This window comes from Budorcas taxicolor, chromosome 5 (assembly GCF_023091745.1).
Source record: "Budorcas taxicolor isolate Tak-1 chromosome 5, Takin1.1, whole genome shotgun sequence".
Classification (NCBI taxonomy): Eukaryota; Metazoa; Chordata; class Mammalia; order Artiodactyla; family Bovidae; genus Budorcas; species Budorcas taxicolor.
The window spans coordinates 51,606,473-51,622,758 of record NC_068914.1 but is presented as its reverse complement, the minus strand read 5'-3'; positions in this window follow the sequence as shown (position 1 = coordinate 51,622,758).

The window sequence follows — 16,286 nt, the reverse complement described above, 5'->3', positions numbered from 1 at the left end:
TGAGGTTTGAGAGGCCCCGAACTGACCTAAGTGTCTCAAACCTGACAGTCTATGACCATACTCCACTTGTTTCTTAAGCTACAACCACATCGCCTTCCTCTAGGTTCCTCAAACATGCCACATCCTCTCCCACAGGGGCCTCTAGAGATGTTGGGTCCTTGTCCTGGCACAGCCTCCCCCTTTTCTTCTCTTGAAATTGGCCATCTCCTATTCAGCCTTCAAAGCTCTGCTCAAATGTCACTTCCCCAGAGAGGCTTTTCTAACCAGCCAAGTTAAGATTGGTTTGCCATCAGCCCCCTGGTTCTCCCTCATAGCATCCTGTTGCTTGTTCTTTCTGTTTAGTCACTCAGTTGTGTAGGACTCTTTTGTGACCCCATGGAGCATGGCTTGAAAGTGAAAGTCACTCAGTCCTGTCCGTTTGTGACTCCATGGATTGTAACCTGCCAAGATCCTCCGTCCATGGAATTCTACAGGCAAGAATACTGGATTAGGTAGCTGTTCCCTTCTCCAAGGGATCTTCCCCACCAAGGGACTGGACACAGGTCTCCCACATTGCAAGTGAAGTCTTTACTGTCTAAGGCACCAGGGAAGACTGTGGCTGATCAGGCTCCTCTGTCCATGGAGTTATTTTCCTCCAAAAATCTTCTCCAATCTTATACATTTTTGTTTACTTCTTTCTCCCCCATTATACAAATTCTAATAAAGCAAAGACAGTTTCTGATTTCATCACTTTATAACCATGCCTAACACATTATTATTTAATCGTTCAGTCATGTCTTGACTCTTTGCAACCCCTTGGACTGTAGCCTGCCAGGCTCCTCTGTCTGTGGGATTTCCCAGGCAAGAATACTGGTATGGGTTGCCATTTTCTTCTCCAGGGGATCTTCCCAATCCAAGGATTGAATTTGCCTCTCCTGCATTGGCAGGTAGATTCTTTACCACTGAGCCACCTTGGAAACCCCTCACACATTTTAGGCCCTCATTAAAAAATTGTTAAGTGAATCATAGGACAAAAGAAGACATCGAGGCGTGAAACTAGACAGTATATATTAAAGGTAAGAGTTAAACAATTGTCTGAGCCAGAAACAGAACCATAATACTCTCCATTTTCATCTAGCACTGGAGCCATTGAATCATACGTTTCCTGAAGGATATAAAGCATTGCGTTTCTTATAATACATGAAAGGAAACTGCAAAAACTAAAGACTTTCAGAATCCAAAATGCTAATTCCAAAGCTGCTGCATTCCATGACTAATGTGAACCGTATACTATCAGTACTATAGATTCAGCTATTTGAATATGACTGTTAATTCTTAATCAGTAATTATTCACAGCTCTTTTCAAACTGCAAAAGAATATTTGCCACTTTACTGTATGTTTCACTGATGTATAACATCAATATCATGCCTTATTTTACTGCCAAATTCGAAATAATGAAAGTTCTAATGAGGAGTTAATATAAGCAGCTTTCATCATAATATCATAAATATTTGTTCTGATGACTCTGGGTACTGTGGTTCATTTGTACCTGCTAGTCTTCTAGTTATCTCTTTGTGTTTCAATTTGAGAAATCCTGAAGAAATTAATGTTATAAGTTTTACCAGAAATATCAAAGGTTGCATGGCAAATTGGTTTGAAGGTTTTCTATTTTATATCACTTATTAATCACAGACTGTACAAGTTGGAAAAAATAAAAGCCATAATGCTTGCATGAAGTCATAAAAATGTCTACTAAGCATTTGAATTCAACACACTGCTTTGATTTCCAACTTCATAGAATTTCTTCAAAACTCTTCTCAGAATTGATTACTTTTCCGTATTCAGTCTATGAGGAACATTCCCACTTAGTTCTGACAACTCTTATAGTCTCCAGATGTGTATCTATCCCTTTTATAATCATTGTTTCACAGTGGTGCATACATAATCTCTTATTATACATGAACTCCTATTCTCGCATATTCTTATACATCATGTCCATCTTCTTCGTTAAATCATAGCCCTCTTGGGATGGAAGTCACACCTTCACTTATTTCCTTTGGACCTTTCCCCCCAGCCTTGCAAAAACTCTCTGCCCATTGTAGCTACTTAATAAACATTGGCTTGTTGCCTGAAGGAAGCGACTGACAATCCAGTCATAAGGAATTCACAGTGGTGCATAAATTTATCAATTTAATTTTTTATGTTCCTCTGAGAGGTGATTAACAAAATATTTTCTAATCTTAACTGAGATCAACTCTGGCAACCAGACAAGAAAAGGAACAAAGTGTCACTTACACTCATGGCTGGCTAATTTTGTGACAGCAGGCTTTTCAGTGTGTGAAAGTTAAACTTATATAAACGAAAGTATAAAAGAATGTGCTCATTGGTGTGGATTTTTTGAATTTGCTTCTTTCCTTACTGTCCAGATTTGTAATATATGATATCAACTTGGAAGACATACTAACAATCGTACTTCCTAAGAGAAGGAAAACATTTCCTCAAATAATACAAAACTGCAAAATATTAATAGCATGTTGCTCATTTGTCGGAGGGAGGGTGGGCTTTGAATCTGGATACTCCTGGATTTGATCTTGGTTCTGCCACTTTCTCATTATGTGACCTTGCATGAGTCACTTATTCTATCAGAGTCTTAGTTAATTCAACTGTAAAAAAAAAACATTAAAAAAAAAAATCTACCGCACAGCATTGTTATAAGGATTAAACAAGTTAGAACCTGTAAAATGTCAAGTACTGTTAGTATGAACCAACGTCTAGCTAATATTTTTATTAAATTTTCTTCCACAACAGCTTCTATTTTGTTACAGATATTGGTTGCTAGAGGGGGAGCTGGTGAGGGGAAGAAATTATGTAATCTTTTCACAGATCAGATAATAGCTGTAACAGGGAGCAATACTCCCCATAGCAATTTCTCCCCCGCCACTGCTCCACCTCCTCACTACAAGCAAGGTTCATCAGCAACAGCAGTCAAAATATCAGTCTGCAGCATATCCTGCACATTTATTTGCATAGTTTTCCTCTCTGTTCTTACAATACTTTCATTCTAAAACAGAAGATAGGGTTATGGCAAGCTCTAGGGACTGCCTGCCAAAATCTTCAATCATTAAGCCTCATCAGTCTCAAGTCGGGTTAAATGGCCCCCAAACGTTTCCTTCCAGGCCTCATACATGTCACCAGAAATCTTTATCATACAGTTTGTGTGTGCCCAGCACCCACCACCAATTCTTCTATTCAGTGTCCATGAATATATTTGCTGAATGAATAAGCTTCTCTATGAAACCTGCACTATTCTCCCCCAGAACCTATTCTGAATCTCTTTTTCTTTTTTTTCCAGGGACTTCGCTGGTGGCTCAGATGATAAAGCATCTGTCTACAGTGCAGGAGACCTGGGTTCAATTCCTGGATTGGGAAGATCCCTTGGAGATGGAAATGGCAATCCACTCCAGTATTCTTGCCTGAAAAATCCCATGGACAGAGGAGCCTGGTAGGCTACAGTCCATGGGGTCGCAGAGTCAGACACAACTGAGCGACTTCACTTTCACTTTCTTTTTTTTTAATGTGGGCCCACCTTTCTGTTTGGATTAACCCAACCTCATTATTCCTTGATGTGTGGCTATGTGTTTCCTTTTTATTCCTTGATGTGTGGTTATGTGTTTCCTTGTCTTTTCATTTCTGCAAGATGGTGAAGTCCATGAAGGTGAGAACGGGGTTTTCCCAAGGAGGGCTTGTGCCAGCTTCTCACAGGAACTGAACAATCTTGGGATTTTTAATACGCGAGAAAGGCTATCAGAAGTGGGACTTCTGATGACACTTTGAGAAGAAAACACTGTCAGTCACAGAAGTTAGCACCACATAAATCTACTTTTTAATTCCCTAAAATCAGACAGGTCCACCAGAACTCTCTAGTCCAGGAATGAAAGAATGATGTGCTTGGGCATAAAATGTGCTGTGCTGTGTTGTTCAGCTGTGTCTGGTTCTTTGCGACCCCATGGACTGTAGCCCGCCAGGCTCCTCTGTCCATGGGATTCTCTAGGCAAGCATCCTGGAGAGGGTTGCCATGCCCTCCTCCAGGGGGTCTTCCTGATCCAGGGATAGAACCCAGGTCTCCTGCATTGCAGGTGGATTCTTTACCGTCTGAGACCCCAGGGAAGCCCTTGGTATAAAATGATAAAGGATAAAGGTGACTAGGACAAACCTGATAGAATTTCTGACCACTGTCAAATACTGTTGCCAACGCTTCCAAGTTTTCACCAAAAGAAATGTATTTTATATAATAGTGTATTTTACATGTATTTTATATAATATCTCCCAAATTTTTAAATGTTAGAAACCAGTTCACTTAAAAAGAATCAAAAACATTGTGCAAGCCAAACTAAAACCATTTTGGGTCAAAGGAGGCCTGTAAACTGTCTCTTTTTTTAACTCTCTTGTCTGGATTGATAGTAATCCTTCCTAATTATTGAGGGATAACTTTAAGCAGTGCCCCATGCTAGGAATTTTGCATTAATTATATCTGTGAATGCGCCTCCCTATGATCAGAGTACCACTGATCTGGAAAACATTAAGACACCCACTTCTCAGTTGAAGAAACTGAGGCTTGCAGAATTTAAGTTACACACATTAGATGAGAACATCAAACATATCACATTTCCACAGGCACAAGCTGACCTTTGTTTGACCACAACATAAAAATGGCTTTGCGTCATGAGCAATTCCAAACATGCTGTTATTTCACATCTTGCTCTCCCACTGATTTCTGAAATACTTGATCAAAGCAAAGTCAAAGTTGGAAACTGCTGCTCTATATTCTGAAATTGCTAAAGTTTGCTATATACCCTATCGAAATCCCACCTTAAGTTTATAACTATTAGTCTTCCAAAAGACAGCCCACCACAAATACTGAATAGAAAAAAAATCTTAACTATCTTTATCCAAATATGAGATTGGAGCCAGGAAGAATATACACAAACAGGGGGAAAGTGAGAAAGATGGTGCAGACACTGGGAAAAGATTAAAACTAACGTGTTGCATTCAGCAAACGTTTTTGAGTAGACCACATTCAAAGCTCTGTGCAAGAAGTTATTTTAATACCCTGAGGCTAGGATGATTTCAGATTTGAAAGACATTTTAAACTTGGAATCAATAGGAATTGGTGACTACTGTGAAGTGGAGGGTATGGGAGAGGGAATAATCAGAGATGACGCCTCAGAAAGCAAGAAGAGGCTGGTGGAGCCATTAACCTAGATGAAGGCACACAGGAGAGAGGGCACAGTGTGTTGTCAAGAGCATGGCGAGATGCGCTAACAACAGAACTGGGGTTCCAGAGGGCGCGGCGAAGTGGACAGACTAGCCATCAGCAAGACAAGAGGCAGGTAGGGTGACGCTGAGCTGGATGGCAACGGAATGGCACTGAGAGTCTGGAAGAAGGCAGTAGTTCAGGCAGCTTTGCTTTCTGGGTGATTATTATGAACCACAAAAAGAAGAGTCAGAAAATTACCAAATTTCCTGGAGGGACATGGGGATGATGGCGGGGAGCGACACACTGGGAGCTGAGTTCCTACGTCCCAAATGGTACTTTGCTGTCACAGTTCCACAGTGTCCTTCTAAAACAATATCCTAGGGACTTCCCTGGTGGTCCAGTGGCTCAGACTCCACACTCCCAAAGCCAGGGGCCTGGGTTCAATCTCTGATCAGGGAACCAGATCCTACCTGCCGCAACTAAGAGTCTGCATGCCACAGCTAAAGATCCTGTGTGCCCTAAGACCCAGCACAGCGAAATAAATAATAAAAATAATAAATATTTTAAAAATAAATAAAACACTTTCCTAGATGCTTCATATTGAACGAATTCTCACTGTAGTTCAATTTTATGGATCATTGTTTGCAGCTTAAAATGTAATCAAAGGCAATGGGTTTTCTAACTGTGCTGTTCAAAACCCTAAGGATTTTATGGAGGGGCTTAGGCGTCAAAGACCACTGAGAGAACAGAGTTCTGGGCCCTTAATCCAGAGAGATTCTCTCTTGATTTGTTTTACATGATGGGCTTCTCAGATACAGATCCCAGCTAAAAAGAATTCCAGTGTTAAGACATTTTTTTTAAGATTAAAAAAGCTTTAAAATTCACTGAAGTATCTTGGTCAATTACAAAGTGAAAAGTAATTTGCTATACCTCATAATGTAATGCAGTTCATAAATTTTCCATAAATTACAGTAGATTTAAAGGTATCCAATTAATAATGTCACTATGACATTTCTAGTTGCATGTTAGAGTGAGAGAGAAAAGAATAAAGATGTAACTAGTATGTTATGAATTTCACAAAATCTGGCTACATTCATGGGAGTGTGTTGTTTACCTGAAAGTTATCCTTCACAACTGTTGACAGAAGTAAAGGTTGAGAACTAGTGATCTCAATGATATCCAAAGTCCTTAATGCATATAGAATGTCCAGTCCTCTCACTTCCAATCCAGAACCAGGGAAGAACAGATGGTTCTCTAAAGGGTCAGAGAGTGAGACCCTTTTTAAGAGCCGCAGGTCAGATCTCAAAAGCCCGGTATGTCATTTATCCCCTTTCAGAAAACAGCAACAAGTCTGGAGACCCAATGGTATCCCTCTTGTCGTGCCCTGAAATAGTCATCGGCTGTTGAATCATTTTTGTGATTTGGTTTCCCATCTCAGCATATATTCAATTTTGTTTTCCCTCTACTCCTACTTTTGCTATGCTGTGTGCTTAGTTGCTCAGTCGTGTCCCACTCTTTGTGACCCCGTGGACTGTAGCTCCTCTGTCCATGGGGATTCTCCAGGCAAGAATACTGGAGTGGGTTGCCATGCCCTCCTCCAAGAGATCTTCCCAGCCCAGGGACGGAACCCAGGTCTACCGCATTGCAGGTGGATTCTTTACTGTCTGAGTCACCAGGGAAGCCCTTTTGCTATATCACCTTAAAAGTTCCCCAAAAGACAGGATTCAATTTGGTTGGTAGGACACTATCCAAAATGAAATTCCCCTGTGATATGTTACAAAACATTTGAGGGAATTCTCTGATATGAAATACAGGGGCACAATAGACAGGTAGAGGAAAGAAAACCGGAGAGGCAATGCAGGGGGAAGAAAACCTCAAAAATATATGGATACATTCACAGAGATGAAGAAAAAAGTACACATATCCATGAAACAATAGGACGATATAAAAGGATATCTAGAAATCAAAAAAGTGTTCTCGAAAAAAATGGAAGGTGGTAGTAGAGTTATAGTGAGTAAGACAACAGTGAAAATAGAAGACTCTTGAGTCCCTTGGACTGCAAGGAGATCCAACCAGTCCATTCTGAAGGAGATCAGCCCTGGGATTCCTTTGGGAGGAATGATGCTAAAGCTGAAGATCCAGTACTTTGGCCACCTCATGCGAAGAGTTGACTCATTGGAAAAGACTCTGATGCTGGGAGGGATTGGGGGCAGGAGGAGAAGAGGACGACAGAGGATGAGATGGCTGGATGGCATCACGGACTCGATGGACGTGAGTCCGAGTGAACTCCAGGAGATGGTGATGAACAGGGAGGCCTGGCGTGCTGCGATTCTTGGGGTCACAGAGAGTTGGACACGACTGAGCGACTGAACTGAACTGTTGAAGAAGGCTCTTGAGAGTCCCTTGGACTGCAAGGAGATCCAACCAGTTCATTCTGAAGGAGATCAACCCTGGGATTTCTTTGAAAGGAATGATGCTAAAGCTGAAGCTCCAGTACTTTGGCCACCTCATGCGAAGAGTTGACTTGCTGGAAAAGACCATGATGCTGGGAGGGATTGGGGGCTGGAGGAGAAGGGGACGACAGAGGATGAGATGGCTGGATGGCATCACCGACTCGATGCACATGAGTTTGGGTGAACTCCAGGAGTTGGTGATGGACAGGGAGGCCTGGCATGCTGCAATTCATGGGGTCGCAGAGAGTCGGACACGACTGAGTGACTGAACTGAACTGAACTGAAAATAAAATAGACTACTAAAAAAATTCATTGGCTCCAAAAGAAAGCAGAAAAATGTGAAAAGTGAACTATGATTAAATAGGACTAAAAGGAAACCTAGAGTATAGTGGTGAACTTAAATTCAATCAGTTAGATAATTACATTGAATGAAAATTGCCTAAACACTCCAATTAAAAGGCATAGATTATCAATCTGTATGGAGGAAAGACACAACTATATGCTAATATACAAAAGGCACTTTAAATATAAAAATAGCTGAAAATAAAAGGATAAAAATGATATGCCAAAGAAGCATGAGAGAATGTTTTGATATAATTGAAATGGCTCATGTGTTAATTGAACATACAGTGTCAAAATTTGACACACTGTATATGTAGTGTCTTATGTTATACATAAATTATATGGTGGGAAAGTTGATGCTTAAAAATTTAAAGATGATTGTTGAAATTCAAAACACAAAATAAAGTCTAAAATAAATATTAGATAACCCTCAGAAAGTAGAAAAATAACATTAGTGCATTAGTGTTCTAAAGTAGAAGACTGATAAGAAAATGAGAGCATTAATACAAGAGATCCAATTTCATTGTGATAGGCGTGTTCCATATGAGAATGTAGAGAGTAAAATTCAAAATTAACTTCAAAAACTGTCAGCAGAACTGAAAAACATGTTTCCAGACGAGTGCTTAACAACAGATGAAAATAGACCCATATTAATGGTGCATCAAAAAGTATCAGGACACTGGGAAGAGCAGATATGAAAAATCAATCAGAGACAACAAGTTTTACACACAAACCATCAAAAATAATGATGATATTTTGTCTTTTTCATTAACAACAGTAGAAACTATGAGACAACAGAGCAACATCCTTAAATTGTAAGGGAAAATGATTTGCCATCTGAATTTGTACCCAGCAAACTACCAATCCAAACAGTTAATTAAGTGTGGAGGAGGAATAAATACATTTTAGAGTATGCAAGTCTCAAAAAATTGACCACTCATCCTTTCTTTCTCAGGAAACTACTGAAGGACATGATCCACTAATATGAGAGAGGAAATAAAGAAAAAGTCTCATAACTAAAGAAACAGAGGCTTCAACACAAAAAAGAGATGAAGGAAATCCCAAGGTGCAATCCTAGAAGGATCGCAGATTTTAAGACACTATCTAAATTTTAGTGGGTTAGAAGTCCCTGGGAAAGAAAGTTATCTCCAAAAGACGAGATTTCAGCAGGATGAGAATTTGTGATAAGTACCTAAAAAGAATTACTATCAGCAAAAGAAAGGTGCTTGTTAATTCTAGGAAAAATAAAATATGCACGCAAAGAAAAAATAATTACAGTATACCACATTACTCAAGTGTAGCAAACATTTATATAGTTACAGTTGTTTAAATGCTGCATATGGAATGCTTGAGATTTTTGAATACTACAAAGCTTTACTGAAAGAATGGAAGAGTGAGTGGATGGGAAGTGCATGTGTATGGTTTGGGCGGACAGGGTGTCCATATGTAGAATAACCACAACAGAATATCCAACAACATGTGAAAGTGTTTGCCTCGTGGTAGAGAGGAATGTGAAACGTGGGGAAGCAGAATTGGAGGGGCAAGTTTTTTCGTAACAAGCCTGTTCACTCTGTAAACAATGTGAGTATTGTACTTTGACACAATAAATTAATTTAAAAAATACAAAAAAGCCTAAGAGATATTTTTTTTTAAGCTAGAAGAAACTGAGAGAGCTGCAGATGAACGTAGGCATGGATATTGCATGGCCTCTCTCTGAACCCCTCCTTAACTCTTTTTATTAAGTAGAGGTAACATAAAAATATGACCAACAGCAGTAAAGCCACATCTCCTCATAATTAGTTATATTACTGATGAGACTGACATTCTTTCCCCTGAAGAGCTCAGCGGTTTCACCGAGAATGTTAAGCATGGAACATCTTAACACCATGAAATTAAAAACAAAGGATGTGTATGGAAAGAAAAGTAAGATTGAGAGATTACAAAGAGCAAATGAAATCAAATCTTCATTAGAAAGTAATTAAGACCAAGCCCCTGAATAATTCTGCAGCTTCCCCAGAATGCTAATGGTAGGAATTGGGAGTGTTACTAGTTTCTTCGTGAACCATTCCCACAGTACGGCACCGTTTATCACTTCTGCCTTTTGTTTTCCTGAAAACACTTACCTACCCTTTGACTATCCAAAATTATCAAAAACCAATCTACACTTCATTTTACTAAGATTACCTGAGTCTCCTTTGGAGAACTACGTAATCAAGGCTGACTGAGGCTTGCTGCTGTCTTACTTGTGCTTTGCCCTGCCCTTTGGAAGGCCAAATAACTGCTTAAGATTGTCTGGCCTGGCTCAGTTCTGGATGCCTGGAACTTTTCTTTCTGATTTGGCCTCTACTAGTAGACATACAGGCATGGACTTGTGAAAACTTAGGAATACCTGGTTAACACTTTGAGCTCAAAATGTGTCCACTCTTGAACAGAACGGCTAAAAATCATTAGCCAGAGCCGAGAACATCTCGTTCTCGTTATGAGCTAGTCTATTGTCTTTCCCTTTTCTAAGACTCAAAAAAAAAAAATTAGGCCTGGAAGGAGGGAACAACGATAATTAATTTTATTCTGACTTTAAACTCGAAGATTTTAATCAGAGAGAACCCGACATAAATTTCCTTTCATTGTGCACTCTCTGTGCTAGCCATTATATTAGACCTTTTCTGGACTGAGCCTGGCGGGCTACAATCCATGGGATTGCAATCAGTTGGACATGACTGATGACTAAGCACAGACGCATAGTCCTCAAGGTACCTCTTCAAGATATCCATTCTATCTGCAGTTTACAGGTGAGCACACCAGGGCTTTGAGCATCGAGTCTTATCTAGATCACCTGAAGAGCCTCAGCAGCATCATGACCAGTTGGAGTCCCATCTTCCCATCATCATTGTCCACTACTGCTTTCTAGGGAGGGCTGTCCTTGCAACAGAAGATTATACCTAACCCATAGTTCTTGCAAGGATTAAATAAATAAAATAATACAACTAACGCACATGAAATTAAGAGATGCTTGCTCCTTGGAAGAAAAGCTATGACAAACCTAGACAGCATATCAAAAAGCAGAGACATCACTTTGTCAACAAAGGTCCATCTAGTCAAAGCTGTGGTTTTTCCAGTAGTCAGGTATGGATGCGAGAGTTGGACCATAAAGAAGGCTGAGCACCGAAGAATGATGCTTTTGAATTGTAGTGCTGAGAAGATTCTTGAGAGTCCCTTGGGTAGCAAGATTAAACCAGTCAATCTCAAAGGAAATCAACCCTGAGTATTCATTGGAAGGACTGATCCTAAGGCTGACACTCCAATACTTTGGCCACCTGACATGAAGAGAAAACTCATTGGAAAAGACCCTGATGCTGGGAAAGATTGAGGGGAGGAGGAGAAAAACAGAGGATGGGATGGCTGGATGGCATCACCAACTCAAAAGACTTGAGTTTGAGCAAGCTCCAGGAGATGGTGCAGGACAGGAAAGCCTAACGTGCTGCCGTCCAGGGGATCACAAAGAGTCAGACATGAGTTTGAGACTCAACAACAACAAAGCGCTGAGACCAGTGCCCTACACACAGTGAGCCCTTATGCACACTAGCTCTTACTGTGATTCTGTCATTAGATGTTTAAAATGCTAGTAACCCTCCCTTCTTCTTTCTATTTTCTCTTCTTTCCTGGCCAAAAGGAATTATGAGACACAATATGCCTATAAGGAGAAAGTGGTGGCTCCATGACTTAGGATATTTATATAAATGCCCTTCCTCCTCCAGAAGATCTTCTCTACTGATCAGGGCACAGTTCCTGCAGGACATAGCCTGTTCTCTAAGTCACAATCTGGCTATTTAATAAGAGTTGGCACCCAGTATGAGAAGTATTTTCCTTCGGTCAGACCAGGACTGAAGGACCCACATGGCTCCCCATGACTTCCAAGACCAGCATCATAAATAAAGTGATGCTTATTGAAATGATTTACTCTTGCTCATTCCCTTCTCTCACACACAGATGACTGAGTAGTGATGAGCCCCAAATGGGGTTTGCATGGATTCTAACACTCTTTGATTAGCAAGCTATGGCACTGTTTTAGGTGGATGTCAGCACAGCAGGCATCCTACTTTGAGCAGGGAGTAGGCTATAGCCAACAACTGCTTTAATGCAATTATTCCCATCAAGAGCCTCTCATTATACTGCTTTCCACCCTCAACCAATCACTGTTTCAAGCACTTACCATAAAAGTTTCCCTGTGCACTCCCTTACATATCCCCATGTATTCTAAACCTTCATGTAAACTCCTTCCCTTCATCCTTTCCCAACAAATACCACCCAGTTACAGGTGAGTTTTCCCCCTCCTTTTTCTCCTCACATGCCTGGGTCTTTAGTTTAATCTCTACAGCTTTTCTGAGTCAATTCTTATCTCTTGTCTCCAGGCTGTTGGTGGATGCACAGCCGCTGGGAAGCTGCTCATCTTTAGTCCTCTCTCAGAGTTTCTTCCAACAATATGTGAGAAGGGAGTTCTCCGGTCCCTTCCTCAAGCGTCTGCCAGCAGGAAAGATGAAATAAGGCCCCAAATCTAGGACACATCCTGTTACTTACCACTCGGCACAACTCTTTGCCTTAGTCCTGACAGCACATGGGTGAGTATAGACATAATTCTTCTGCTGTGACATAGCAGCACAATAGTGCCCCTCGCAAGCCCCACAAGTGCACATTCATCCACATATGAATCCATCCAATAAAACACCTTACTTGCCTGCCACGTGTTAACCACCTTGGTAAACGCCAGAGATACAAAGGTGAATCAGAAAAAAACTGGACTAGAGGAGGAAGGAAGCCAATTAAAACAATATGGCAGTTCAGGCGAGAAACAATAAGGTCCAGAGTGAACCCAAATGGTGCCAGTGAAACTAGGAAGCAGAGTCGAAGACATGAGCTATAAGAAGGGTGTCTCAGAAGGATGTATTTACAGTAAGTCCCCTATGCACGAATGAGTTCTGTTCCAAGAGCACTTTCATAAGTCCAATCTGTAAATCTAACAAAGTTAGGCTCTATACCCAACTAACACAATCAGCTGTATAGTACTGTAGGTTTATGATACTTTCATACAAATAATACATAAAATACAAACAAATGTACAGAAGACATTTTTAACCTTCTAGGACAGTACCTTGAAAAGTACAGTAGTATGTTGTATGTTGTACCTTGAAAAGTATATTAGTACAATAACTGGCATAGAGGGGCATGTTTGTATCTTTGAAAATATGCAACTTGAAAGTTTGCATATAGGGGACTTACTGTATTGTGTGGGGGGAACAAGAGGAAAAGCAATGAAACCCTCGGATGACTCCAAGATTTCTTGATGATACTGAGCTAACAATATGGTCACTTCCGGGTCAGAGGGCCAGGAGAAACCGGTTTGGAGGGAAGTAATGAGTCCAGTTTTGGAAACTGAGATACCTGTGGGATCTGGGATCTCAAGACACCAATAGCTGTGACGTATTTAGACTAGAGCTAGAAATATAAGTCTGTGAGGTTGAATACTCACCTCAAACTAGAATCTCATGCTTGATGTCCTCAAAAGGAATCAAGCACTTTTTAAAAAGAATATTTAATGAGAATTGCTTACAAGAACGCAATTATCTTCACTTCAAGATACTCTAAAACATTTCTTTAGGAACATGAACCGTATTGTTTTGGCTTCATATTGTCACAGAATTCCTTTAACTAAATTGAATCTTGTTCTGATGACAGGGTCTAAATGGAAGGTGTTTAGAAGATACAGACCCTGGGAACTCACGAACACATCCTCTGCAGTGACTTTGAGGATCTGACCCTTATCCTTTGGAGGCTTCCTCACCCCATTATGAGAGAAATTCTTATTCCTTCCAGTAGCAGCAATGGTTGCATTTCTAAACAGCTGGTTTGTGTCTCTTGCATTGTGCAACCGTGATAAGACTTCACTCTCATCTGTTTTCTTAAAAGCTTTGAACCAAATTTGAGACTTAGAACACGTTTAGCTTCACCCCTCCTGGGTGATATGGCTTCTCCCTTACTTTTCTTCATTCCTTTTGCCTCATACTTGTTTTGTGCTACTCAGCTGGATTTCTTTTTTATATCCTTACTAGCAGTTTTAAAAATCATTCCTGAGACAAGATGTATTATTTAGAAAGTAATTACTCGTTCATTTTTGGTCCGTTAGCGTTCACGAGTCATCAGCCTATAGACGAAAGTCACAGAAGAGGATGTCTGTGATCCAAAAATCTGCAAGCAATAAATGCTGGAGAGGGTGTGGAGAAAAGGGAACCCTCCTACACTGTTGGTAGGAATGCAAACTAGTACAGCCACTATGGAAAACAGTGTGGAGATTCCTTAAAAAATTGCAAATAGAAATGCCTTATGACCCAGCAATCCTACTGCTGGGCATACACACCGAGGAAACCAGAATTGAAAGAGACACATGTACCCCAATGTTCATCGCAGCACTGTTTATAATAGCCAGGACATGGAAACAACCTAGATGTCCATCAGCAGATGAATGGATAAGAAAGCTGTGGTACATATACACAATGGAGTATTACTCAGCCGTTAAAAAGAATACATTTGAATCAGTTCTGATGAGATGGGTGAAACTGGAGCTGATTATACAGAGTGAAGTAAGCCAGAAAGAAAAACACCAATACAGTATACTAACACATGTATATGGAATTTAGAAAGATGGCAATGATGACCCTGTATGTGAGATAGCAAAAGAGACACAGATGTGTATAGCAGACTTTTGGACTCAGAGGGAGAGGGAGAGGGTGGGATGATTTGGGAGAATGGCATTGAAACATGTATATTATCATGTAAGAATCGAATCGCCAGTCTATGTCCGATGCAGGATACAGCATGTTTGGGGCTGGTGCACGGGGATGACCCAGAGAGATGTTATGGGGAGGGAGGTGGGAGGGGGGTTCATGTTTGGGAACGCATGTACACCCGTGGTGGATTCATGTCAATGTATGGCAAAACCAATACAGTATTGTAAAGTAAAATAAAAAAATAAAAATAAAAAAAGAAGAGGATGAGATGACTAGTGAGCACGTGCACAAAAAAGAAGAAAATGGATCATTCACATTTCAGGGTGGAGACAATGGGAGGGACTGGTAAAGGAGACCAGAAAGAAGTCAGGAGATGATCCTTAGAGAACTGTGGCATGGGAGCCACGGAAGGAAATAGACCGTGGGCCAAATGCTGCAGGCAGACCAACGAAAATCAAGTCTACGAATGGCCCATTGGATCTGGTGATCAGGTGATGGTGAACAGAAATAGAAATTTTATTGACCTGGAGATTTTGTTTCTTTGCCTAATTCCCAGAGAATGCATCAAGGCAGAAAATAAAGATAATTCTTGTGAGGCATCTGACTCAGAAAGGAACAGGAGATATTAAGAAACAGTTAGAGGTTAATTTGTGATCAAGGATGAAGTTGTATTTCATTAATGTATTGAAGAGATTCAGGCATGTTAAAACTACAAGGAAGAACTAACTGAAAGGGTAAAACAAAAGCACAGGAAAAAGCAATAAGAAGCAGTGGATCAAGTTTTGGGTGATTGAAGTTTACTGGCAAAGACCGAGTTAAAGATTTCAGAGGTGTTGCTGACTGGGTCCAGCTAGTAGCCATGGGGATAGCTGGAGCATGAGAAGGTCAAGACACTTTGAAACTGAAGTTTTGAATTCATCATCCATGTAGATGGTAAAGTGACCCAGGATCATGGCTTGACTTGGATTACTGTGATCCAGATGCCGAAGTGAAAGTGAAGTTGCTCAGACATGTCCGACTCTTTGTGACCCCGTGGACTGTAGCCTACCAGGCCCTCTGTCCATGGGATTTTCCAGGCAAGAATACTGGAGTGGGTTGCCATTTCCTTCTCCAGGAGATCTTCCCGACCCAGGGATTAAACCCAGGTCTCCCACATTGTAGGCAGGTGCTTTACTGTCTAAGCCACCAGATGCCAAAACCCTCAACAAATGAGGAGGAGAGACCTCAATAGGATAACAGCCAGAACAAAGTTAGGTGGTGATATGGTCAGAAGGTTTTGATTAAAGATGGAAGAGAGGTGGTTTGCAGGAGGTAATGGCAATTTGGGGGATAGTCCAGTGCTGCCTCAGAGCCTATGAGATACGCCTGTGATAGGAGGCAACATTTTACACTGTATCTATGAGAGATGTCTGCAGTGAGGAGGGACCCAGCTGGAGGAAAGCTGAACTTCAGTTAGGGCAAGGAGGTGAGAGGTT